General features: G+C 34.1%; 1 long non-coding RNA gene across 1 annotated transcript; it reads right to left on the bottom strand.

The window, feature by feature from the left end:
* Positions 1-925: 925 nt before the first annotated feature.
* LOC134470387 (uncharacterized) lies at positions 926-27476 on the bottom strand. Its single transcript, XR_010039239.1, has 3 exons — positions 27371-27476; positions 20339-20463; positions 926-2816 (listed from the first exon to the last, which is right to left on the bottom strand). It is a non-coding gene; the product is annotated as an uncharacterized LOC134470387 (long non-coding RNA).
* Between the last annotated feature and the right edge of the window lie 119 nt (positions 27477-27595).

Raw genomic sequence — 27595 nt, forward strand, 5'->3', positions numbered from 1 at the left:
TGAAGATGATCCATTATGGTAAAATATGTGCTTTCATGACAGAAGAAGGGTGTAAGTGGACGATGATAATAATGATGATGACATTGACACTGGCCATCTAAGCCAAAGTTCCTTTGACAGAGAAATGGAGCAAGAATAAATGATACAGGCACAGGGAATACAGAATTCCTTGATTCAGATGCCAAAGAATATAATAGCAAGGTAAGTATATATTTGACATTGTGAAATGACCATGTAACTAAATGGAGCAGTTTCATATTAGAGCTAGTTTCAAAAGAAAATATAATGAAGGTGTTGTGCAGGGGTGAAATATATTGAACATAATGTCAACATTGCCATTCAGTATTGGAAATTGTAACAGATAAAATGCTACAAGATACTTCGAAATACACAAAGGCTGAAATGCAAGTCAAACATTCTGTATGCACTAATAGCCATATTAAAAATGTATTAACTATGACCCCTCACTACTTGAACTGAAAGTATTGATAGGTCTGCTATATGTAGCACAGATTTCTCATGGTGGTTACAGGAATATAAAAGATTTATAGAAGTCAAGAGTGATGGTGCACAACTTTAATTCCAATACCTGGGAGGCTGAGGTAGGAGGATAGCCACAACTTCGAGGCCAACCTGGTTGCATAGTGAGTTCAAGGCCAACCTGGACTACAAAGTAAGACTCTGTCAGAAAATAAGGCTTATGGAAAAATGATGGTCAACTTATGACACAAGAATTTATGCCCTTGTAGATGCAAAGACTTACTATACTTTCAATTGATCTTGGAATTCAACCATCAGGTCCTTATTCAAATAGTAATAAACTGAATGACATGGTTAAAAGACATGCTCACATCTTCCAAACTAATTAGGAAGTGACATGCAACAACTGGTTTACCGGTTTTTAATTGATATTAAAATTGCTAGCAGAGCACAAGTTTACCAGTGCAGGAACTGTACACCTGAACTAAGCAGAAATTGCAAATGAAATGTTGCGATTTCAAAACAGAGAACTTTGTAGTACAATTTTGCATTTCAGGAACATATAACATTGGCTTCATATATGACAAAGAAAATCAAATTGTAAGCATTTCACCATCATGAAAATATTGGTCTGGAAAAGTTAACAAAACAGCTTAGTGGGAACTTCCAGCAGCAAAACTGAATGTGGAATAGATGATGATGGTGTGTTATGGCAGCTGTGATATAACCTGTAACAGAGCATTGGACAATGGCTGTAGTTTACTGGATCCTAAACATGGGTGGCGTAGTTTGCTAGTTTACAAAGAAAATAGCAAGTGCAAAATACGATAGAGAAATTTTCGTTGAGGATTGTGACTAGAAGTCAAATAGATCATTTCTAGCAGAGGAAAAACAAAATGTTTTTGCCCAGTGAACAATGCAAAAAAAATAAAAAACAAACAAACAAACAAAAAACAACAGCACAGGTGTATAGGAAGGTGAAGCATCACAAAAACCCTCTATGGCAACCCAAAAAAACATGAAAGATGTCAACTGCACTCAGAATAAGCAATATTTGTGTATAGAACATGCAGTTGTCATATGTGAAGACTGCCTTGAGTGTAACAGGAGGAGCAAAGCTCTTTTATTTTATTTTTTGTGGTAGAGTTCTCTTGGTGTTATCATTGTAGGTTATATAGGCTTTTTTCAAGGAAGCACATAACTGATGTAAAAATGTTTACATTATTCTAAATGCACAACACATATTCAGAATTTAATATTTTACCTCATTTGATATTTTATGATCTTGTTAACTAAACACTGTATAATATAATAAGAATCTCATGAAAAAATAATAAGACCAGCCATATATCATGCATGTCCCACAAAAAGGCCAAGAAACAAACACATGTGCTGTCAGTGTAAGTGATGTGCGTGTATTGAATGTGTTGTCTTGTGTGCAGACTGCCTTAGGTGTGATAACTGAAATAAAGATTATTTTGCAGAGTGGCATTTGTATTTTCACTGTAGTCCATATAGAATTTCATTTCTGATGTTCTTTTTCAGATTTTGTACACCAAAACCAGTCGATGTTGAAAATTCTGATGCTTTTTTATATACATTCTTCTTCTCCAGGGTTTAACATCTTTAAACTACCCAGGAACACAGTATTTATTTCTGTTTGCCCTCCTCAAAAAGACATGTTTCATATATTCTCCTTGTTTCCTCTACTGTAAAATGAATCCTTAAATGTTTCTGCTCTGACTTAAATGGCTGACATATTAAAATGTTACCACACCCCAAAAAATCATACACGTACTGAGCAGGTGAATGTCTGTTATACAGACGCTTTTCCAGAGACTCCTCACCCTCTGGAAGTTAAATTATCCTATACTGTGTTTTGAAAAATCACAGCTGCTGGGATAGGGAACACAGTGGGATGCACAAGACAAACACTGCTTGTTGTATTGTTTACAACTCTTGTTCGTGACATTAGGAGCAATCTTAAAAATTATGCTCTAAACCAAATGCAAAACAGTATTTTCAAATAAATATGCAGACAACAATACTAAGTTTACCATTAAGTTAGTCACCAAGCAAATGCTAAAAGTTGTCTCAGTGACACCAGGCATAAAATATTTGGAAAAACAAAAAGAGTCTCTCCAAATCTTTGACTATTCGGTATCCTTAAATGTTTATTTATTTCCTTTGTTGTTGTTGTTGTTAGCAGAAAAATCTCTGCTGGATTCTTCAGAAGAGCTTGTAGTGCAGAAATCTTATTGAAACTTATTGGCTTCTTGTTCCGTATTTTGCTTAGTTAGAAAATCAGCCAGGAAAGAGGTGTATGACATCATGGTCTAGTGGAAAGAACAAAACAAAATTGCTTATAGAAGACAAGGTCAAGTAAACTTTAGGAGTCTTAGCTGACAGAGAAAATTATTATTTAAATATATTAATAATTTTATCCTCTTCAGAAATAAAACCCATACATGTGCATATGTGAACACACACACACATTGGTAAAAATTTGTCTTCTTGTCTAGCTACTGTCTAATTAAATTCTCAAATATAAGACCTTTCCGTTCTATCAGCCACTCATAAAGTTTTAATTAGCCATATTTTTAAAAGTTGAAAATTATGCTGCTGAAAATCAGCTCCAGTTTTGACTAAAAGGTCTGTAAAGAATTACTTGGTAGCAATCAGAATGAATTGCACAGCTTATGTCCAAAGCTTTCTCATATGGCTTGAACACAAGTAATTAGTATGGAAATTCTCCTTGATTACACTAGTTGTAGTAATTTGGTAAAAACAGCCAAAACTTAGCTAATCCATGCTATCTACTGGCCTATTTGTCATAAAATAGCTAAATATATGTATACACAGCTATTGTTATATGTGTTTTTATTTAACGTAGAATTTATTTGTAAGCTATGTCACTGGAAAACAATTACTATTAAGATTGCAGAACCATCTGGCGTACAGACACACCACTGAAATTCAGCATTTGCTTCACAAAAGCGGAATTCAGCACGTTCGACATACTTTTCCAATTATCTGGTAGTGTAGTGCTATTCTTCATAAAACTTTTATTATTTATAAATATTATAATTACTCAAGAATAGAATAAAATGAAAAATGAAAGTGGATTTTTTTGTTAATAATACAATTTCTTGTTCAATTTAAAATGTGTGTTACTGTGGTTCTATAATGTTAATTTTTTGCATCAAACCAAACTTCCACGAAAATCCCAAGATACTAACAACTCACAGTCATTATGTGAATATCAAATCAGTTCCTCTATTAATGTTAATAGTAACACAAAGCATAACCACCAAACCACTAGTAACAAAGTGACTCAAAGAAGGAATTCACCTTTTCAAATATATCTTTTATTCATCAGTTGGGCTTCTGAAGGATAAATTCATGGTTTTAGAGGTACTGAAGAGTGAAAATGAAATTATAATCAGAAAATATAAAAATTTTAACATTAGATTACCAGAGATGGGGAAAGGTCTTTAAGGATGACACATACATGATGACTTTAAAAGGTTTCTACTGATATTTCCATCTATGAAAGCACAGAGAGAGCTAGAGCTGAGGCTGTGGTAAGCAGGAGAATGCCTCTCCAAACAGTGTGGAAGGTGTGACAGTGGAGTCATGCCTTCCTTAAAAACTAAAACCACAACAAAACACAAGAGTACTTCCAGATGTGTAACCAAACATAAAGAAACTAACTTAACCCTAGCCCTAAAATTGAATGTGCCTGTGATATGCACATGTACAAGGCTTTCGGGTGTAAATTTGTAAATACCGTTTCATTTGTTCCCAGAATAAGCCTAACCCACGGGACTATCAATAGCCCCTTTTATTGCAAATGAACAAATGCAGAAAAGGGGTAGCAGCCCTACATGATAGCTGCCCAGTGAACAAAGATGTGAAAAGTACAAAACTTACCTGAATAAACAAAAGCTACAAAACTGTTGCATATTATTACCAGGCCAATTTAGCCTTGTCCACATTTGCTTCATTTGCCTTTGGAAATATTGCAGTAAGAACACCTAGCTTCGGATCTACTCTCATCCAAATTTTAGTATACTATACGTGACTGTTGGCACGATAGACACAATATTATACGGCGGTCTCTAGAGCTTATTCATCTGATTTGAGCCTGAGATTTATGAATACTGATTGCTAACTTCCCAATTTTTCCATTCTCTAACCTCCAGGAAGTAAACTTCAGCAGAAATAGGTGCATTCATATCTCTTCAACATAATAATTTAAATTCCTTTGTATAAATATCCAGAGGTAGGTTGCTATATCATGTAGCAGTTATACTTTAAATTTTTAGATGCAATTTTATACTGTTTTCCACTGGAATTGTACAGTTTTACACTTCCACCAAGAGTGTGCAAGGATTCTAATATAGTCAAAAACTTAAATACACACACACACAGACACATACAGGTTCACAAACTTATTCTATTCTATGATTTTGGAAAAGATGGCCATATTCTTCTTGCTGTGGTACATACGGCCGTGGTCATGTTCTCCAAACAAAAACAAAATTTTGGCAAGCATTTCTGTTTGTGAACTGAGGCACATGAATGAACACGTGCACACACACACACACACACACACACACACACACACACACACACACATATGCATTGGCCATGTGTAATGGTTGATACATTGTATCAACTTGAGAAGTTCAGAAGTTTAACTAAGTGACACAGCAGGGAGCCAGGGTGTTCTTTTTGTAAATATTCTGAGTCTGGGCATGAGAAGATCCTGGAGATGGGATGAATGCTACACTGGTCCTATGGGGACGGTAGCCTACTTGCAGTGTAGAGGATGGAAAGAGGGCTGTTGTTTTCTTTTCTCCCATTTGTTCTTGTTGCTTTTACTGTCTTTTGTCACCATGAATGGTTGCCCCTCTGCCATGCCACTCTGCCTTGAAGTCAATTCATTATGAACTGAAACCTTTACAAACTGTGAGATGTGTAAACCTTTCCTCCTCTAATTGTGGGTGTCAGGTATTTTGTCTCAAAGAAGAGAAAAGTAACTAAGACACTATGACTATCCTGAAATGTTTAAAATGTCTCAGTGTAGTTTTGTTTAGCTTTTTCCTGATCATTAATGACAATATCTTTTAACAATATCAACAAATATTAAAACAATAAATAAAGCATTAAAATGAAAGTACTAAGAAGTTAAGGTATGTAATTCCAAATGTATTTTTATGCATTTACAGATAGGCACACAGAAATTCATAATTTTTGTACGTATTTGGTATATGTTGTTCTACAACATAATAATTCAGTGTTCCTATTCACATCAGGTTATTGGGGTTTTGTTCATTTGACTGTGTTTTTAATGATAGACCTTTCTGTATGTTCTAAAAATTAATCTTTCATTAAATGATAATGATGAGTATTTTATCATTTCATAAATTGCTTCTTTATTCTGTTTGTTTGCCTTGTTATGCAGAAGATTTTTAGTTTGTTATAATACCACAGTTTTATTTCTATTTTTGTCTTCTGTTTTTTTTTTTTTATGTCATAAGTCTTTATAGCTATTTCTAATGGACTCTTTTGTAATTAACATTTTCTCAAACTCAGTCCTCAAAATTGTCAGGATTTTCCAGATTAAAAGAAGGGATTCTTGGAAATAAGGGTTTTATAATAATGTAAATTTAGAATTTTCTAAAGTATTTGCATACTTGAATATGTAAAATGCCTAATCTTTTTATCTTTCTGTTTTCCTGCAAGAATATGCATTGAAACCTGAGGAGACACAATTGTGATCACATGCATGGCCTTATACCAATTGCCTTCCTGCAATAAACAGCAGAACAATTAATAACCGACAAGCTCACTCTCTGTTCATTGAAGCAAACTAGGGACTTCGATAGGCACAGGGACTGGGAAGACTTAAATTCATCTGGAAGTCACCTAGCAATTTTTGAGAATAGAATGAGAAAAAGCTTCATGCTTTTGAATTGGATAATAAAAGGCCTAAGAAATTATCTCTTCTTTTCCTATTAATTCATTTGGCTACTTCTAAGAAATAGTCAAGTCATGGAAATGGTCAAAGCTCATAAGCATGAAAAGACTTCAGATTTAATTAAGGATAAATATCAGAAATAACAGAGAAGAAAAATCTCCTTATTTATCTTCCTTTTTTATCATATAAGAACATTTTTTGATATGAGCATAAATGTATTCTTAGAATAGTAAAAGAAAAAAGAAACAAACTGTGCTTCATTTTGTTTTAGTAGTCCATGGAAAAACACAACATATAAAGTATACGTTTTTATACTGATAAAATTTGCGAGTCCCTAGTATTATTCTGTGCACTGAACATAGAACAGCTGCAAAATCTAAAACATGCATGTATTTTAATGTCTGCCTTTTTTTCAGAAATCAGAGGGAAAAAGTCAAAATGACTGGAAAGATTTATTTAGGAAAAGGTAGTAAAAGGCAAGCATCTTAAGCCATAAAATCATCTATGTTATTCTTCATTCATGCATATTTTCCTATGATACCAAGTGTTGCATAGAAAATAAAGAAAGGAATATAGTACAGTGTGGCGAGAAGCATATAGATAACGGTTGAACTTAGTGAGAACCTGATCTGATGGAACAACAGTCCAAAGGCATTGGGTTGAAAAGAAAGTGTTCCGTAAAGAAAAAGATACACTGATTATGGATGTCTTATTTGAGAAGATTGTCTCTGAGCACAAAAAATAAAAATAAAATAAAATAAAATAAAATAAGGCAATAATTTATTTTATTTTAATTTGTCAACCTTGAGTAGTTAATAGAGAATGTGAGAGTTAAAAGTGAGTACAGAGCATTGTAATTGAGAGACAAACTGAGTACTGTGAGGAGAGAAGAAATAGTCTCAGCTTAACTGTGGAACAAGGAGAAGGAAGGAAATATGCCTCATTCGGGCATATAAACTGCTTTTCAAAAAAGGAAAGGAAACCCTCTGTTTTCTCTGTCCTTCAGTTTGTCTAAGTATAAAAATCCCAAAAACAAATGGAAGCCTGGAGAAACGCAAATTTGGGTTCCGTAGGTCTGGCTTGAGGCTTTGGATTTTACATTTATAACAAATCTCCAAGTGAGGCCCAGGCTGCCTCGAAGCAAATCACATTTGGAGTAGAGCAGCCTGTGTTTCTGTCTGGTTCCAAAAAATGAGGAGCTCCCAACATCTGGCTGTAATTTTCTATTAATTAGAAATGGTCATCAAATACTTGGAGAGAGAAGAGTGCGGGTGGTTCAAGCGTTGACATAATTTTTCAGAGACTGTGTGAGTTTGATTAGACCTGAGCACTGTGGAAAAATTACAAGCTGTACAGTTAGGGCCTCCCAAAGGAAGAGGTGACCAGTTTATAATGGAACATAGTATGCAGTGGGGCCCGTCCCTTTGTACTCCTTGGGAGTCAGGAGAAAAATGCTGGGTTTGGATGACTGAAGGTTAGGTTTATGTGGGGAAATATGATAGAAAACAAGGGGCAGGAGCATATATTGTTACTGATATGGGGCTCTATGTAAACTAAGATGGCTACAGAAAGACACTAAGATGAATTGAGAACAGTAAAAAGATAGATGTATACAGCCAACTTAGTGATCAGATAAGGTAGATAATATTTTTCCTTTTTATATTGTAGGGTTTTTTTTTTTTTTTTTTTTTAGTTTGATGTGTTACTGTCAACATACATTCATGTATTACCAGGTAAAGTAAACATTGCCATTATATGCACTAGTAAGACTCTTTTCCCTAACTATCCAGACTTACATGTTATTCTGTTTGTCTTCTTAATGAAATGAGTTACACAGCAAACTGAGAGCTGGGAGCTCAACATTCTGATCAATAGCCTAAGGTATTCGCTAAAGAACTATAAGGAGAATCCCAGGCAAAGGATTAAATTGATAATACAAGAAAGATTGCTGTGGGAATCTAGTATTGACAAACATAAATCAGCTGAGCAGGATTCAAAGTTCATAGAAAGGAACAGAATTCGGTATCTGGAGAAAAGTTGTACTTAAACTGCACTTAGCAGTGGTACACTGATACTATGTTCAAGTTCAGGTCAGCATAGCAAACAGCATAGATCTGCTAAAGACCACCGTGGAAGCCTTTGGACTCTTCTTGAGATATACACTTACCCATGGCAATCATGTGAAATTGGCCAACAAAACAAAACGTCTGTATCAAAAGAAAAGAAATTCACCTAAAATTTTTGAAGCAACTCTCCTTAATAATGTTCCACTTCTACTGTTTTAAAGACAAGATTATTTGTTTGTGGAAAGCTAGCTACTTAGAGTTCATCAATTTCTTCTCTTCATTTAAAACCTGTCATCCTAAATGCCCTGCACCTGTAGCAGAAGACACAGAATAAAAAATATGCATATACTATAGGCACATATATTCAAAAAATATGTCAAGATATAAAGAATAGTTAATTAGAAGATATTAAAATATTAAGAGTATATTTCTCCTTTTGAAATTTTAAATATATGTCACTTGGCTTCAAAGAATTAAACTAATTAAGCAGAGTTTAGACAAATTATAGGGCACACATTTGATTAGGGTCAAATAAGCTTCAGACTTTGTCCTAAGACCTGTGCTTTTTGCTCATGTTTAGATCAAACTTGTTTTCAAAGCCACATAGGTGCCTATTTTGTCCTCATAGAATTGGTCCATTCAATCAGAAATATCTTGAGCTGTTCTGTTTCATAGTACTTCACACAAGCATCTTGATTTGTGTCTCTGCTGTGCTTCATTCCTTTATGCATGCCAGTATCTAATTTCAGAATGTAACCAGATGATGGTATTACATTAGGTTAAGTGCACAGATTGTGGAGCCATACTGTTTAGAATCAGTTTTTAGCTCTGCTCCCTATGAACAGTGTTTACCTTGAGTGATTGGCTTAATCTTTGAGAATCTCAGCATATCTCTGTTAAAAAAAAAAAAAAAAAAACATAAAACCAAAAGCCACATTTATTTCTTGAATTTCTGATTTCCACAGGCCTGGTAAGCTATACATTCTATGCATGTTTGTTGAAGAATTTTGGTGGACAAAATTAAACAGAAAAAGAAAGTTTCATTTAAAACTACTGCAGTAAGGCAGAGACCAGAACTCTGAATTAAACTCCACCAAAATTAAAAGGAGAAGGGCTGGAGAAAAGGAAAGGCTGGCCAGTTGTAGAACACACCACTATTGAGTTTGCTAAGATTTCACTAAAGATAGGCTCCTGTGCTTCCAAAGAGACTGGGAGACAGGACCGTATCTTCTTCCAATCACATTTAGAATGGATGTTTCCAAACTCCTTGAAGAAACATTGCTACACTGTAAGACCAGCAGAAGGTCTTAGAAAAATTCATATTTTAAAGAAATAAAGAAACAATTTTAAGTTAAAAGTTTTAAAATAAAATATAATTTTTTGTCTTTTTGAGACAGCATTTCACTGTGCATTTCACGTTGTTCTTAAACTCACTTTGTAGTCCAGGTTGACCTCAAAAGCACAGTAATCCTACTGCCGTGGCCTCCTGAATACTGGGATTGCAGGCATTTGTCACCATGCCCAGAAGAGACAATATAATTTTAAAAGCAGATTGGGGCTTACAGTCAGGAATTGAGTCCAGCTGAAGCGAACTTTACTGCCATCTTGGTTATTATCCATTACTATTTTAGTTACATGATGAGTGTTAGTTTTAAAGCCTGAATCTTCTCCAGCTGCCCAATCCATGCACAGAAATGCTTTTTGAAAATTCTTGAGGATTTGTCAAAAGATAAATTCATTTTACAATGTCCATAAATACCTAAAACCTTAATTTTTCCCAAATTCTTAAAAAACTTTAATTTTCAATCAAAAAACCTTAATTTTATCCAAATTCTTCAACTTGTTATACAAACATGAGACTCCACGTAGAAAGTGAAATCCAAAATACTGCATGTGTCTAGAATGAACACAAATTTCAACAAAGAGAATGCTGATCCTCAGGGTTATATCTGTGGTACAAATCCATTTCCTAAATGATTAAACTGAAACAGAGTCCAGCCAAGACAGACAATGTGACTTGAAGACTACATTTCAGTTAATCTTCAATCTTTGGTTAAAAAATTACATAAACACAAAAAGTACAAATTACAGAGAAAATTTTCAAATTTCAAAATTCCTGTCATGAATGAATGACATCAAAAAGAAAACACCAATCCACTTATTCTGACTTTTTAAAATATAGACATTGCTCGTTAGAATCTAAAACTTCAGAGCATTTTACCTTTCATGCAAATAAATAACGCATAAGGGGAAATGCTAGAAGACTGAATGAAGGTTATATCTCTTCTTTTCAAGGCATGGCTCCTTCATTATCACTATTTCTTCTCCTAATCTCACTGATATTTCAGACTGAAATTTATTTAATGAGAAAATGATAGATTCTATGGTCTCTCACAGAGGGGAGCAATATTCTAGGGTCTTAACCTTTCTCTCTCTGCCAAGGGGTTTTAGTATTTCCACGCAGCCTGTTGTCATTCACCTTTATTTTTCACAAATGTACTCTTGGGATTATCAAAGTTCTGTAGTTTCGTGAGTCATCTTTTTCTCCAAGAATAAAATGACTACTCAAGTGATCACTCTTGAATGGTTTCTATTTCTTCAAATATTGACAAAAATCTTAAAGATTTAACTTTGTTTATAGCAATTTGATATATAGTTTCAGGCGTCCACTCAATTACCAACTCTCTCTCCAAAATGAATGGTGGAAATTTTGAACAAGATCTTCCAAAGAATCCAGATTGTGGTATAAAAATAAAATTAAGTTTTTAAAAAAAAAAAAACTTGTGAATCAACTAGGGAATTTGAGGATGTATAATTTAAAGATAACTGAGCCAATATCATTAGTGAAAAATGCCAGAGCATGCCATTTTCCGAAACTAGTTAGACACAAAATTCCTTAATCTCAACATCCAATGCTTCTATTAAATGAAACCATTAGAGGGAATATGAGCAATTTTAAGGCAGATAGACCTTGTGAATTGAGAATAAAGTTAAAGAGATCTAGTACAATCTCAGTTAATCACTTAGGAAGTTTTCAATACTGTACGTTTACAATTTTCTAGAATTAAATGAAGTGGGGAATGAAGGCAAAGATAAAGCCAGCTACCGAGGAAAAGTGTCTCCTTGTAACTTAAGAGAAAAATCACATCCACAGCTAAAGCATAAAGAGTAGAAGCAAGTGAATATAATTGTACTTGAAAGTTAGAAATGTGTGTCATCTCTAAAGAAAGGACACATTTCTATGTATAGTGTGGGAAGTATTTGCACAAATGAGTGTAGATCTTAGAGAAAATGGTTTAAGAATAACAGCAAAAGTGGAAACAAACATGAAGATATCCCAAAGAATTGACAGAGCCAGTGGAAATTACTTTGTGCTTCTTTAAAGACCAAATGTGAAATTATGAGTTTATTATGGTGCATATTCTTGGAATGGGAGTTTTATGTTTATTTTAAATTTTATTCTTGTGTTTGTAGCATTCTGAGTTGGTGTTTTACAATACATGGGGAAGAATTAGTTGTGGTTAGAATGATAAGGAATAAGGAATCTGAAACTATTGGCAGGCGAATAAGAAAGGATATGTGACATCAAAGAACATTAAAGGTGACCTACAGGTTGATGAATACCAGTGAGTGGGCTTGGAGAGCACAAGGTACAAAAAAAATATAAATTATGGGATTTATCCAATGTTGCAAGTTTAAGAGGTAACCTCCAAAATTAAGTGCCTCAATGAAAAGTATAAATTAGAAACAAAGTCGATGCTAATCAAAATAGACAAGAGAAATTGTGCAATTATTTTTACCAGAGTTAGGTGAAATTGAACACAAAAGAATTCTCTTCAGTGAGAATGTGTCTCCACAAGATGGCACTCATATGTGTTTGCAGATGAAATTTATACTACCTGAGACATTACAAGCTGGGAAAAACATCTCTGAAGAAAGCCAGGGTCACGTTGCTTTCAAAGCAAGCCAAACTCCATTCCAAGCATCTCAATTAGCACACAAAATTCACCTAACACAGAGAAATCATGAGACAAAAGCAATAGACATCAGAATTTTCAAACTATGCCATAAATGAAATTACTGACTTTGTCCTTCTCACTCATATAGAAAGATAATTCTCAAGTTTGACCCTAACATTGGTTTCTGATCCTTAGATCTGGGTCACACATGTTAGAAGTTGCAAAACATTTTTGGACACACATCACATCCAGGGAACGAACTGTGCTTGGTTCTAAGCCTCCAATGAAGCTTATTTATAGGTACTTTGCTGAGGATTCTATCCCCAGGGAGCTATCATATAATTGGGAATAAAAATATACACATTAAAATGAAAGTGAGTTGAGCATTTTAACTAACCATATGGATGCTCTAAAAATGTAAACATTTATTTTCTATGACTGCTCATCTCACATTAGTTTGTTTCTGTCCTAGAATCTTTGGATAAGGAGGACACACTCTAGCCAGAAAACTGAGTAAGTCTATCCTTCCTCATCTTGTCCAATAGAGAGGGTAGAATTACAGTTCTGTGAAATATTTAAGGAGACTGTATCTCCTTTTTACTATAATATCGCCAGACCACTATATAAATAACACATGCTCAACCCTTTTTTTTTGTTTTCTTTATTCCTTCTTCAGTATGGTGCTAACAAAGATTCAAGATTAACCAACAGAAAATAGAGCCTATCGTTGACATAGTGCTCTCACCTGGCAAATTATGGGTTGCTTATTCAGTGTTCTTAGAAACAATGAAATCATTTGTAATAATCTTTCTAAATGACAGCTTTGGCCTTCAATAAGCTACATTTAGCAGCAGAGCCCCTTCATACCATTAGAATAATTGAACTGTCCGTGCTATGTGATTCTCCTCAGCAAGAGAGCCCAGCAGTTATTGTCCAAATATGTTCCCAATTCAGAACAGAGGTATCCTGCACAGTTTGTAGCAGGTCAGTATGTTACTGCTTCTCACAGAGATCAGGTTCAGAGTAGAATATGAGAGCAGCTCTTTAAGTATTAGTTGAATAACTGCCTTTCTCAAAGTTATATGTAAGTGACTTTTTTTCATTATTAGGAATATATTTAATACATTTATTTTTATTGTCAAAGTGAGGATGAAGGGATTCCCTTCACTGGGTGACTCTGTCCATGTGACTAGAAAAGAGGAGGGTGATTCAGACTCTCAAGTGGCTCTTTGCCAGCTAAGATTACTCTCCCTACGTTCTAGGAGCAAGTAGGTCCTCAAGTCTGAAAATGGCATGCTGCTGGGCTAATCCAAGAACCAGACAAAGGATTCAAAATCAAAGTATGCACAAGTAGCCTTTCTTTGTGACCTGATTTAGTGAGTAAATACTGAAAGCCAAACCTTTTAGAAAACAATGTCCTGGATCGCTTTCTGTTAATGTTTCTCCCTGATTTTCCCATGGCATGAAACTTTGTTTTTAGTGTACGAATCCTCATGCTGGAATTTTGCCCATTTTCACTGAGGAGGGAAATTGCATTACGGTTATGACAAGTAAATGATAATAGTGCCTACTTTATAACTGCCAATAGACCTGTAGGTAAATCTTATACAGAGGATGAGAATTAGCTTAATCCCTAAGTAATAATGTTATGAACCTGAATGTTATAAAGTAACCTTCTTCAAGTATTATGTCACTGCAGGAAGAGAATAATTTATTTTCTACCATCCTAGCCATCAGCAGTTTTGTGGTGTTCAGAGTGCCATAATGTAGTTGAGACATGCCAGAGATGTTGCCTGAAAACAGCTATCAGAGTAAATGAAACTCTTTTCCTCTCTGTATAGCACATTAAAACTAAAAAACAATTTTCTTTTACCTGCTGTATCTATGAAAAATTTGCTTAGAAAAAAGAAAACTTAATTGATTTCAATGCAAAGAACCAAAACTATAAAAACTTGTCCAAACTAATCCACAAAAATTATATTTTGATATAAATTATTTAAATAATCATAATTGTGAAGGTCTCATTCTAGAAACAACTAACAATTTGGAAAAGTTCATCTAAAACTATAGCAACCAAACAAAACAGCATTGCCTCTGAGCTGCCAACAATGACCAACTGCCTAGGGGGAACATGCTGTTTGCACGTGTGAGAATATCTCATTCTATGTGACAACAATAAGGGGAGTCTGCACATAAAGTATATTAGCGAATTTTGCAAAAATGCTTCTAAATGTGTCATCAGAGAAAGATGGACTTCATGGAGCTAACTGACTGCTGTCTTCTGGTAAAGTATGATGGACATCAGTGATGGTGCATAGGTTTTATTTTTACCTGTTGATTCTAGAAAAGGTAGAGATAAAGCTTTAGGTAGTCACTGAGTTCAGCATATGAGCACACTATCTTGCAACTCAGAAAAAGGCATAATTTCTAAGAACTCTTATGAATATTTCCCAAGCTGTTGTCCAGATTTTGTGGTGTCTTGGAAGACATATGCTCCCAAATCAATTTGATGCTCTTGATTGTTAATGTTTGCTTTATGGCCTTAACACTAAACATGTGCATACACATGTGGCCACTTAGCCTAATGTCTCTATATTTGTGCAGACTGTCAAACTGCACTTAATTCACATAAGCAGATCTTTCCTCCGAGATGGGTCTTTCATCTTCACAATTCTGAGACAGTGGAATTTAAATAAATTCTATGCCCAGAATTAGGGCTCTACTTTTCAGTATTCAAACTATTTTGAGGATCTTTGTAAGACAGGATGAAAATAATATTCAGTCTTCACTGGTGCATGTTAATGGAGACAATCTGTCAAAGACACTGTGACTTATCTCATGTTTGGTTATTTATTCTGGTTATTCAGTGAAAAAAATATCTTAAATGCAATACTAAAGCATAAGTATTCTAAATCAAAATAATTTTTCACTGCTTCATAAACTTTATAAAACTGCTTCATATTTTGGAGACTGTATTCTTAGAATGCTTATTTTAGTCAAATTTTACTTACTTGTACATTGACATTGTCCATATTTTTATTGGGTAGCAAAATTGAGTCCTTTTTACTATGTTAAGACATGTATTCTAAGTTGTGTTTTTCTTTACTTTATAAACTACCATAAGTTACTTTACCACAGATTAGAAATGTAAGTTGCAGGGGCTGGGGATTTAGCTCAGTGGTATAAGAACCTGCCTTGAAAGCAGGCAGCCATGAGTTCGATCCCTGGTACTGATAAAAATGGAAAAGACAAAAAAAAAAAAAAAAAGTAAGTTGCCAAATTATTTCAACAATTTTGATGTTGAAATTAACTTCAGACTTTCCTGAGAAGAGTGAAATACCATATATGAGACAAATACAGTTATCTTAGTCAGTGCCAAACACTTGCTTGAAGGATCTAACTATGTGCTGCTATAACAAATATTGTTTTATCTCATTAAAAGGAAATCTGGATTATTTCAATTAGTTGATTGTAAGTTTCCCAGAGGAATCTGAAACTTAGTATGCATTTTAAATTACATTATTAGATTACCATATCTGCTTTTCTAAAATGGACTATAGGTATTTTGATAGATTTTTCTCCATTTTATCACTAAGCCTGAGTTTACCAGTTTTTCTTTTGCTTCTCAATTGTATATGCTTCAAAAGACTTCAGATTATTCATTTAACCTCTTTATTTATACTAGTTTGACATTCACTATTTCTTTAAATGTAAGTTAATTGAAACTATTTCAACATGAGCAATGACTTATTTATTGGGGAAGAGATCTTGAAGAAGTTTGACAGCCAGTGAACCTAACTTTACTCTCATCTCTAAAGTGAAGTAAATTATATTACAGGATGCACTTAACTATGGAGACTCAGTATGTTGTAGGCCATGTGTCATATCCATGTTGATACCACCTAAATGTTTATTGAAAAAAATGTGCTCAACATGGAACTTGTCAAACTATCTTTTTCAATTACTGCATCCCTATATAGATTCAGCTAAGCAAGAAATTATGTTTTGCCAACTTTTAATTTTTTTCTGTTATAGTCAAAAACAAAGCTTTGCACTATTTATTTATCAAATATTAATTTTACCATAAGAAACAGGAAGTAGGCAAGACTCCAGGGATATGCAGATTTGCAGGTTCTAATCCTGGCTGGCTCATTTATTAGTCATATGGCCTAATCTCTGTATTATGTAGCTATTGTCTACCTCAGTTTCCTCATCTGTATCATATCAATCATTGTATACATTATTTTTGAACTCAAAGAAATTAAAATAGTTGATATAATAAACGTTTTAGGATCATATAGGGCAGTAAATTGTTAGCTCTATTATTGTATCAAGAGGTACAATATAAGAGAGAAAAGATATAATTATCAAGATATAATTATCAATTGTCAAGTTCTGGAAGTATTATAAAGGATAAACGTAACTACAGAAGCATATAATAAGATTATTTCACATATAATAATTAATTCAACTGTATATAATTTTGTCAAACATAAAATAAGTCTATGATATATCTAGTATCTCTGATAAAAAAAATACATAACATAAAAAGTATAAATGAAGGCTAAACATGTACAAGTTTAACATGGCTCATTTGTATTTTTGTTCTAAGTTTTAACTTTCCTTTTTCTTAATGTTACCAAAAGGGAGAAAGAACAAGTTCAGCTCAAATGACTACAGTATCGGCCAAGAATTGGAATCATCCAAGAAAATCCTTCTCCCTTAAAAACAAATTTACACTTTTCTTGGAATCTCAGTGTATTCTCATTATTTTGCTGGAAGCCGGGCTAAGATAAGGAGAAGGTGTTTGAGGAGAAGTATAGGCTGTGAGCATGATGAGCTCACATATCTCAGGCTCCCGACAGGATTGTAAGAACCACCACATCTGTCAGGGAGTCTGAAATACAGCGCATGAGTTTGAGATGGTTACAACCTAGCTCTTTTAAATATTGTAGTTGTCACCATCTCTTTTTAGAAACACCTGGAGTTTCAAAAGTTTTGAAGTTTCTGGAACTTATCAGTAATCACAAACACAAACATATATTGCTCCGTCCCTATTGCTTAATATTAATCTAGTAAGTGAATTCTGAAAGAGTAAATAGAAGACTTTAGCATTTTTAATATGAAAGGATTATCACTGTGCATTTATTCAATAAATAATAGAGAATCATAATACTGTCTAATATGTGAAATTGAAAGAATTTCTCTAGAGACAATTGGTTATATTTTCATTTATAAATATTCAATGCATGTTTCTCTAACAACCAGTTTCATCGAATGTCATGTAAGCTTTGGTAAATTTATATTAGCATTCATTTTTCAAAATTTTCAGTTACTTAGTAAAAAGAAATCAACATGCTTGCTTTTGTGTTTCTCTTTTGTTTTCAAAGTTTGATGGAATAATTTGGCTATTTGCATTAACTTCATTTTTTTGATTGCTAAAATTTTAACAATGTTTAAGAGATTAGGGCATTCTAACCATAATTTTCTATTATTTGTTGTGATTACTAACACTTTAAATTGTGTAAACATTTAAAAGTACTATGAATTTATTTGAAAAGATTGTCTATCCTCCAGTTATTGTATTTAACAATTTTATTATTGTCCTTTATAAAACAATTGTTACATATGTTATATAAGCCTTTTTTTAACCTTGTAAGTTTTGAAAGTTTAAATTTCTATATTGTTTAAAAATCCATTAAAATGATTTTGTCAATCATATTTCTATTTTACTCAATGCAGCTCTGACTTTTATTTTACATGCAGTATATTGAAGACATGAAGTTATGTGAATACCATTGTAGAATCAATGTATTATCTAATAAGTGCCACCTTTGTGTAAATATGTATATTTAACTGAAAGGCAAATTTTCAAATGTTCCATGTTGCAAGTCTCATTAACATTAAGATATGGAAGAATGTATTTACCCTATTAACCTTCGGTAAAACTAAGAAAATAATTGCTATACATGAGTTTATGTTTATCTTGGTTTTTAACTATTGCATAAGGTTGTAGTTTTGGTTTTTACCTTAATAAAATTGGCATGATGCTATTTGTACATATTTAATATTTGTGATATTTACATATAAATGTTTCATTTTCATTGAGACATTATTTTAGTGAGCGTTTGCTGTATATTTTGTCTAAATTTACATTAAAATCATTTTTTCCAATTAAAACTTTAATCATTAGCTGAAAATTAGTTTGAGATTTTGCAGTTTGAAAATGTTGACTTGTTGCCTACCAACATTATTGTTAAAAAGTAAACAGCACGCATATAATCTGCCAAATATCTCTAGCTGCTTTGACATATTTTTCTATTTACTTTATGCTAACACATTTTTCATATTATATGCCTTGTTGATGATTTAATTAGCATAATTTTGGATATGTTACACTTCCTGAGTATTTGAATTAGAATCACTTAACAATTTGGAAAATTTCACAGCTATTGTTTCTTCCATTAGTGCCCTTTCTCTGTTTTTTTCTTTCTGTTCATCTGAAATATAGATTGGTATTCTTCACAACTTTTCATCTAGCGCTCCTTGGTCTTTAATCTCCTTATTTTTCCATCTTTTTTCAGTGCTTTATTATCAGCAGCCCATTCAACTGATACTCCTAGTTCTTTTGTATCTGCTAATCTAACAATTAACTCACCTGTTCTTACTTTCACATCAACCACTGTAAACATTCATATAACTTGACTGGTACTTTTTTGTATGTCCCTAGTTAATTTTTAACACATTTATTTCTCTCTTTTCTTTTTACCTTTTGTAATTCTTGAAGCAGTTATTGATACACGTTGTATGGAGATTAATAAAGAAAGCACACTTCCAGAGTCATTACTGCTGCTCTTTTGAATGCTCTACAATATTCACAGTGAAGACCTATTTTCTCGTTTGCTCTCAGCCAGTGACCAGTCTTCATGGCTTTATTAGACACAGTCAATTATCTTTCTAGATGAGACTTCTCCCATGGGTGACTCTAAATCACGCAGCCAAAGAATTCCTGAAAATTTGCTGCAATCTGCAACTCTTCATCCTTATTTTAAAAGTATCATATACACCACTTTCTATTCTCTTTCTGTTTTACATTATTAGAATGTTCCTTACCTCCCTTGCATGCCTAATTCTAGTTGTGCATCTGAGTTACAAAGAACCCACAATTACTTATTTTACTGATAATTACCATATGTAATGTCATTGTGAATCTATTTCTGCACTATATACTCTCACTTAATTTGACTTGTTTTCCTTCAGTTTTTACTGTTTTTTTTTAAATTTATAACTTTGAATTCATTCTTACATCAAACAATAGCTCATTAAATATTCCTTTAATGATAGAAATATTGCAAAGATATATCATAAACATTTTTCTTTAAAATAAAACAAACAAAATAAATATCATCAAGAATGAACAAAGAGATAGAGGAGTTGGAAGAGAGAGGGAAGGAGAGAGAAGGGAAAAGAGATTAACAAAAAGGAACAAGTCATGGTGTAAACACGTAATCATTTCCCAGTATGATTGTAAACTGTATGAACTGCAAACATGTACTAATAAAATAAAAATATCTAATTAAAAAATAATAGAAAATATGGCATGTTTTGTGAAATTTTCATTTTAATGAATGGAAGTAGTAAAGAAATATATAGTAAAATGTAAGGTATTTGAAGTATATTAAAATAAAAAGGTCTAAAAATTCTGAGGAATATAGAATAACAAAATATAGAGTGAGGTAGTCATGAATGCAAGGAGAAAGTGGATTGCTTTTCTTAAAATTGTAATAAAAACATATATAACATTTTCCATGTTAACCATTTTTAAGTGCAGAGTTTAGCGGTGTTACCTTTGAATGCTTGTTCATGGGTGTAATGCTGAAACAGAACCCATAGCCTTCTGCACAGTAAGCAGGTTTTACACGCTGAAGCTACAACTTCGACCTGGACTCTTTGGTTTGCTTGCTTGTGCTGCCTGGGGAGGGAAGGGGTGGACACTTAGATACTTTAAACTGTACAGCATAAACCTACATTTCTACTTTAAAGGTATATTTAGTGTTCAATAAGAAATATAGAAGTCCTCGAAGTATTCAGTCCTAATGTACTAATAAGTAAACACATGAAGAAATGTTCAACATCACTATTAGAAAAATGGAAACCAAGTTAGAGTACCACCTCTACACATATTCATACCTACTATTTTTTAAAAAGAACAAAATACAATAACTGTTGGTGAGAGGTGGAGATTTTGGAAATTGGAAACTTTGAGCACTATTGGTATATGTGTAAAATGCTACAACTTCTACCACTAAATCTAAAAGCTCTGTTTCTAGGTTGTACTTTTAAATTGAGGTAAGATCAATTTCATTACATAGATGACATTTTCGCAACACCTTGAGTTTGGGAAGGGAAACCACTTATACGTTTTCTGGTAAGAGAGTATTTCATTGTTGGTAATGACAGCACATAGCTGTAATCCCAGAATTTTAGAGGCTGAGGGAAGAGGGTGTTGTGAGCTCGAGGCCAGCCTGAAATGCATAGTGAATGTCTCAGAAAGACATAAAAAGAAAGAATATTTCTCCACAGGGAATAGCTGGCTAGTTGTTAAGATCATGCCTGCCTAGAGTCTATAAAAAACTTTCTGGAAGACCAAATGACTAGAGTGAGTGAGATCAGTTTAGAAACAAAATGGTGGTATAAAATGAAATTAGAACAAAAATTAATATTTTTAGAGACTTGAATCAGACATACTTACATCAGTACTTTCTTGAATGTTTTCTGGAATCCAGAAACATTTGCACAATTCATTAGCGCTCAGACCTGTCTCTCCTAAAATAAATACTTTACTTTCTTTTTTGGGTTGTTCTGTTTGATTAAATCATGCTTCTTCAGACTCCTTTGTAGATATTATAGAAATATCATTGTATCTTGTTTCTGTAACCCAATTCTTTTTAGTTTAATGTATTCAACTTTATACATTTCAGATGAGATTACAAATTTATAAAAGTAGGAAGTATGACTTTTTCCCCTATGCTTTCACCTTTGAAATAAAAAATGAAAATTAATAAGTAAGTTATATATGAAGTTGTATTTTCTAGGAAACCCAATGTCTTAGTTATTTTTCTCATTGCTGGGGCAAAATACCAAATTCCCAAAGTTACAAGAAGAAAGGTTTATTTAGCTCACAGTTTCTAGAGATTTCAGTCCAAAATCAGCTGGCTCCAAGGAATGGTGGCACAGCAGAGAGACAACAGTTCATGGCAACAGAAAATTGCAAATGAGAGCAAGACAATCTTCATTCATTTCCCTTATATTACATCCAATCTACCGGGATTAGGACAGTGCCAATACAATCAGTGTACTGCTCAAACAATCATTTGCCCTTAATCTGAGCATCCTTAATCTCAGCATAGCACCATCAATCTCATATTGTAGATTCAGCCATCTAAAAAATAAATAGACTCTATGACCACATGAGGTAAAACAATGACCCCCAGGATAGAAATATTTTAACATTCATTTTTGTTATTTTTAAAATGTTATTGTCTTTTTGGTGCATGTTTGTAGTACACAATGATTCCATGCATTATAGGGAGTTGGTACATGTTCGTGATATCCATTTTCCTATAAATGTCTTTAGTTTATCCTTTTTTATGGCACAGTGGTACACACTGTACATAAAAACAACATTTTCTTTATCCATTCATCTGTTAGTGAACATATTGGCTGCTTCCAAGATTGAGCTATTACGAACTGTGCTTCTATAAACATGGGTTTGCATGTATCACTGTAATATAATGTCTTTAATTGCTTTGGGAGGATATGTAGAAGAGAAAGAACTGGGTCAAATAGAATTTTCACTTTTAATTTTCTGAGGATTTTTTGAAGAATCTCCATACTGATTGCAATGGTGGTTTTACCAGTTTACATTCCCAGAACAATTTAAAAGAAATTCCTATTTTCCCCACAGCCTCTCTAGCATTAGTTATTATTTGATTATATAAAGATAGTCATTTTTTTCTGTAATGAAATGGAATCTCAGAGTTGTTTTAATTTGCATTTCTGGAATGGCCAGTGATATTGAGTGGTTTTCAATTTTTTTATTGGCCACTTGAGAAGTGTCTATTCATTTCAGGATCTTTAAGTTTGGGTGATCTAATTTTTCTAGCTCTTTGTATATTCTAGAAATTAGCCAATTTTATTAGGCATATCTGACAAAAAAATTTTCCCACTCTTTAAATTGTTTCTTTACTCTATGGATTGTTTCCTTTGCAGTGAAGAAGCTTTTTTAATTTGATGTGATCCCATTTGGTGATTAGGATATTATTTCCTATGAAAGTGAGATTATTGTATTAATTTAAAATATTAAGCCAATTTAAAATTTTAAACATATATGATACAATAAAATATTCTTTAAATAGTTTTTATATTGAACAATATCAATTATCTGTCAAACAGTTTTGTCCCTCTTTGGGGTAAAAATGCATACACTATTCAGTAACTGACCAAAATAATACAGAAAACTTATTTTCTTCAGTGGTTGGGACTTGGACTGAGATGTATTTCTAGCAGTCAGATTGATCTAATCAGCAGTAGCTGGACAGCTTCACCAAGATGTCCACTTACCATCTCTCCCACTTCCTTCCTCCTGTGGCAGGATGTGCGTTTCTTGGCCTTGCATTCCTAGAAATGTGTTTTACTCCTTTCTTCTGACCCCATCTGCCCACTACAACTAAAGCTCAAGTTCTTATATCAAGTCTCTCTGTAAAGTTGTATCTTTTACCAGATGCTATGAGATTCTTTTTCTTTAAGCCCTAGGCACAACTGGAACATGCTGCAATCCTTCTTTAAGGAGATTACTGTATACTTTCAACCATCATATTAATGATTGCATTTGTGCCCAGATTTGTCGTTTTATGTCTTTCAACCTGAACAAATTTCCTTGGAGATATACATCAACTAGCATTGAATTTGAGACATTAAATCTACTCCCATATTAATGTAAACTCCCACATTTACTAAATTTAAGGAAAAAAATTCTTAAATTCAAAGTTTTAGGTGTTTCTAATTGTATTACTTACTTTTCTCTCATTCTTGAGACAAAATATCTGACACCCAAAATTATGGAAGGGAAGGTTAATTTCTTACAATTTTGGAGGTTTTGATCTACAGTCAGCTAGCTCTAAGGCAAGGTGGCATGGCAGGGCTACCGTTCAATGCCCCCACAAAACAGCAAGAGCAAACCATGCAAAAAAAAAAAAAAAAAAGACAAGCCATCTTCCCACCCTTATACTATATGTCAGTTCCACCCCTAGGTGAGTATAGCACTCACACCACCAATCCCAGTGCTAGACAATGAACCAATCATGAATGCTGGATTCAGCAGCATCCATGGTTGCATGTGGCTTGTGGGGGCATCTGAACACAAACCATAAGATTGCACCCTGGTCCCCAAAAGACTCATGCACATCTTTTATATAAAAGACACTTTAGTCCATCTCCACGAGTTGCCAAAGTCCTAACAGTTTCAGCATTGTTAACAAGTCTAAGTCCAAAGTCTTTTCTAATATCTCTTACAAGCTTTAGCTGCAAGCCTCTGTACAAATGAAAACAAACTTAAACACTTCCAATGCACAATGACACAAGATAAACATTGCCATTCCAAATGTTACAAACAGGGAAGGCAAAGCATTGGAAGCAAAGCAAGTACAAAATCCAGCAAAGCAAGCATTAAGTCCTGAGTTCCATACAACATCTGAAGCAACCTGGTTGTGAGCTCCAAAAGACTTCAGTGACTCCACCCTCCATGGATCTTCCAGGGATTTTAGTTCCCACAGCTTTTCTGTCAAGCTCACTCTGCTGTCTTTGCAGCTTTCCTGGCATGACCCATGTTTCTGGCTTTTCCAAACTTCTGGGGTCTCCACTGCATCACTGGCTTTACACTCACAGCTTCATATACTGCCCTCTAAGGGCACACTGCTTCACCTCCCAGGCCTTCTGAAATTTGGGTGGAAGCTGCTTTACCCTCAGAACTCATGCATTCTCCATTTACCTAAAGCCAGCACTATGTGAATACTACCAAGTTCCACTACCAGCTGGAGCATTAGCCTGACTTTTCTCTCTCTTGGCTGTAGGGGTCAAGTGCCTAGATTTGAGCTCTCTGAACCTGATTGTGAGGAACAGCTTTCCTATGCCACTGCCATTTTGGTGTATGGTGTGGCTGCCACCATTTGGAACCTCGTATGGCCTCTGTTGCCACTCTGGAACACAGCCACTCTGTAGCTTTCTCTGAGCAAAGTCTTTTACTTTTGCAGTTTTGAGGGTGCAAAGGGAAGACACCCTCTGTTTTCCCGGATGCTCCAAGGCCATCTTTAAAAATTTTTTTTTTCCTTTTTCTTTTCAGCAATGGAGGTCTCAGCTCTATCTTTACAGTTCGCAGCTTTCTTGTCAAACTCACAATGCTTTGAATCATCCTGCTGGGCTCTTTGCTTTTAACAACATAAATATGGCTAAAAGTCTCCAACAATTGCCATGCCCCGCCTCAACATTTAACTGCCTTGAAATTTCTTTTGCCAGATTAATCAGTAATCACCCCTAATCTCAGTCTAAGGCAAAGTCTCTGGACATGAGCAAAATTCAGACAAACTTTGTGCCAAGCCATAACACACATCATGTGAAGTTCAACAATCAATAAAGTCCTTGTTTCCAGCAGACACTTCCTGCGCCTGGTCTTTACTAGTAGACTTTCTATCAGTTTTCTGGTATCTTGAACTCTGACCAGAATCTCCCCTACAGAACACCCTAAGCTGTTCCAGCTCTATGCATTCAGGTGACATTTCTGAACCTTTCTAAACTCTTCCCCACAAGCCATTCCCAAATGCGCTTAACCACATTATCAGGGACAGTGACAGCAGCAACTCCACTACTCTGGTAATACATTCTGTCTTAGTTACTTTTCTCTCATTATTGAGACAAAATACCTGTAACCCAAAATTAGGAAAGGGAAAGTTTATTTCTTACAATTTTGGAGGTTTCGGTCCATACTCAGCTGGCTCCAAGCCAGGGTAGCATGGCAGCACTGCCATTCACGGGCCTGGCAAAACAGCAAGAGCAAATCTTGCAAAGAAAGGCATTCCTACTTCCCACCCTTACACTGTATGTGGGCTCCACCTTTAGATGGATATAGCACTCAGATCACTAATCCCAGTGCTATATAATGAACCAATCACAAATGCTGGATTCAGCGCCATTCATGATTGCATGAGGCATGGGGTCACAATCCAAACACAACTATAACACTTGATTTATCCATTTCTCCCATTTTTTGGATATCTAAATTGTCATTATCATGAAGTAACGTGTTTGGACTCACAGGCTAAAGTAAGATGTGTGAGATAAAACATGTAATGTCTTTCATAAACATACATAATTTTTTGCTATTTTTAAATATTTTAAAATCTCCAATGAGATGAGGTTAACACTACATACGAATTGTAGTAGTTCAACAAAAATAAAAAACAAGAGGATGAGTTTAGCAAACCCAAAATTATTTTAGGAAAAATTTTACAAAATATCATATTGAAGTAAGGTTAAATTTGATGTCTAACTCCTCAATCTGTTAAGTCATAGAAAATATTTTCCAAACTTGAAAAGAAAATATTAAATAAACAAAGTTTAAGTAATCAAGATGTCATATTCTTCATTACTTTATAAGAATGAAAACACTATACAAAGGTTGAAAAATAATCAGTGGAAAAAATTGAATTCGATATCCAATAATGTTTTTAATAAAACATTGTTTATTTTAATAAACATTTTATTAAAACATTGTTTTTCACTCATCATTTAACTAATGTGCACCTTAAGAGCACAGAGAAACATAGATTATCAAAGTTATTTTCCAACTACCAAAACTACATTACTATCCTTATCAGAATATTATGTTAATGATCAAGCATCCTCAGTAAACATTGATGCTATGAATTTGAATTCAGATTTTGGAGAGAGGATAATATTGTAGTCAAACTCATGAGTTTTTCAACTCAGATTCAGTCATTTGAAATCTTAGCACCAATCACAGATTTGTGACATTGTTATCAAATACAATAAATATAAATTATTGAACCTTTTGTTTATATAGCTACTTGAAAATTACATAATACAATAATATTCAATAAATGATTGTAAAACCCTATCCCAGATCTTTTCTCCTGTCTATTCAACTTTCTCTGTGATGTTGCTTGTACAAAGACTTTTTCTATAGTCATAATTGTCAATGAATAGATGCATTAGTTAGTAGATACCATGAATGAAAGGGAAGGTATATGTTACGTTGTTGATCATATAAACTGCAGATAAAGTTTGACTACATCCTATATATCTGCCCTAGTTATTTTTGTCATTACTGAGACAAAATACTGGACACTCAAACTTAAAAGGCGGCAAGATTTATTGTGGCTCACAGTTGGCAGAAGTTTCAGTTTATGCTTGGTTAGCTTCAAGGCAGGGTGACATGGTAAAAGAGAAATAGTTCATGGCAAGTAGAGCACAGCAATCAGCAAATCTGTGAGGTATTAAGTGACAGAAACAGCTCTCTTTCTATTTCTTGCATTCTAGCCAAGATATCTATCCTTAGGTTATACAGCACTCCTATCCAGGCTATAGCACGCTTAATCCTAGCACCCCGTGATTTCACACTAGCATCCCAAACTCAACCCCTGTGTCACACATTTTGGGTCCAGCCTCCTCTAAAAAGCTGCCTATTACCTCAAGGGGTTTTAGGGAGACATCTAGACTCAAACGGTGTCTTAGTTACTTTTTACTCATTGCTGAGACAAAATACCTGAAGCCCAAAGTTGGGAAAGGAAAGGTTTACTTCTTACAGTTTTTGGAGATTTCAGTGCACACTCAGTTGGCTCCAAGGCAGGCAGGCATGGCACAGCTGCAGTTCATGGCGACTGCAAACAGCAAGCAGGAACCAGCGGAGAGCAAGACACACCTTCTTCCTGCCATTACATCACATCCTGGCCCCACCCCTAAGTGGGTGGAGCACTGACACCATCAATCCAAGCACTAGACAATGAACAATCACAAATGCACAATGCAAA

Source organism: Cavia porcellus, unplaced genomic scaffold, assembly GCF_034190915.1.
Source record: "Cavia porcellus strain 051 isolate PalLab524CR breed Dunkin Hartley unplaced genomic scaffold, mCavPor4.1 scaffold_14, whole genome shotgun sequence".
Classification (NCBI taxonomy): Eukaryota; Metazoa; Chordata; class Mammalia; order Rodentia; family Caviidae; genus Cavia; species Cavia porcellus.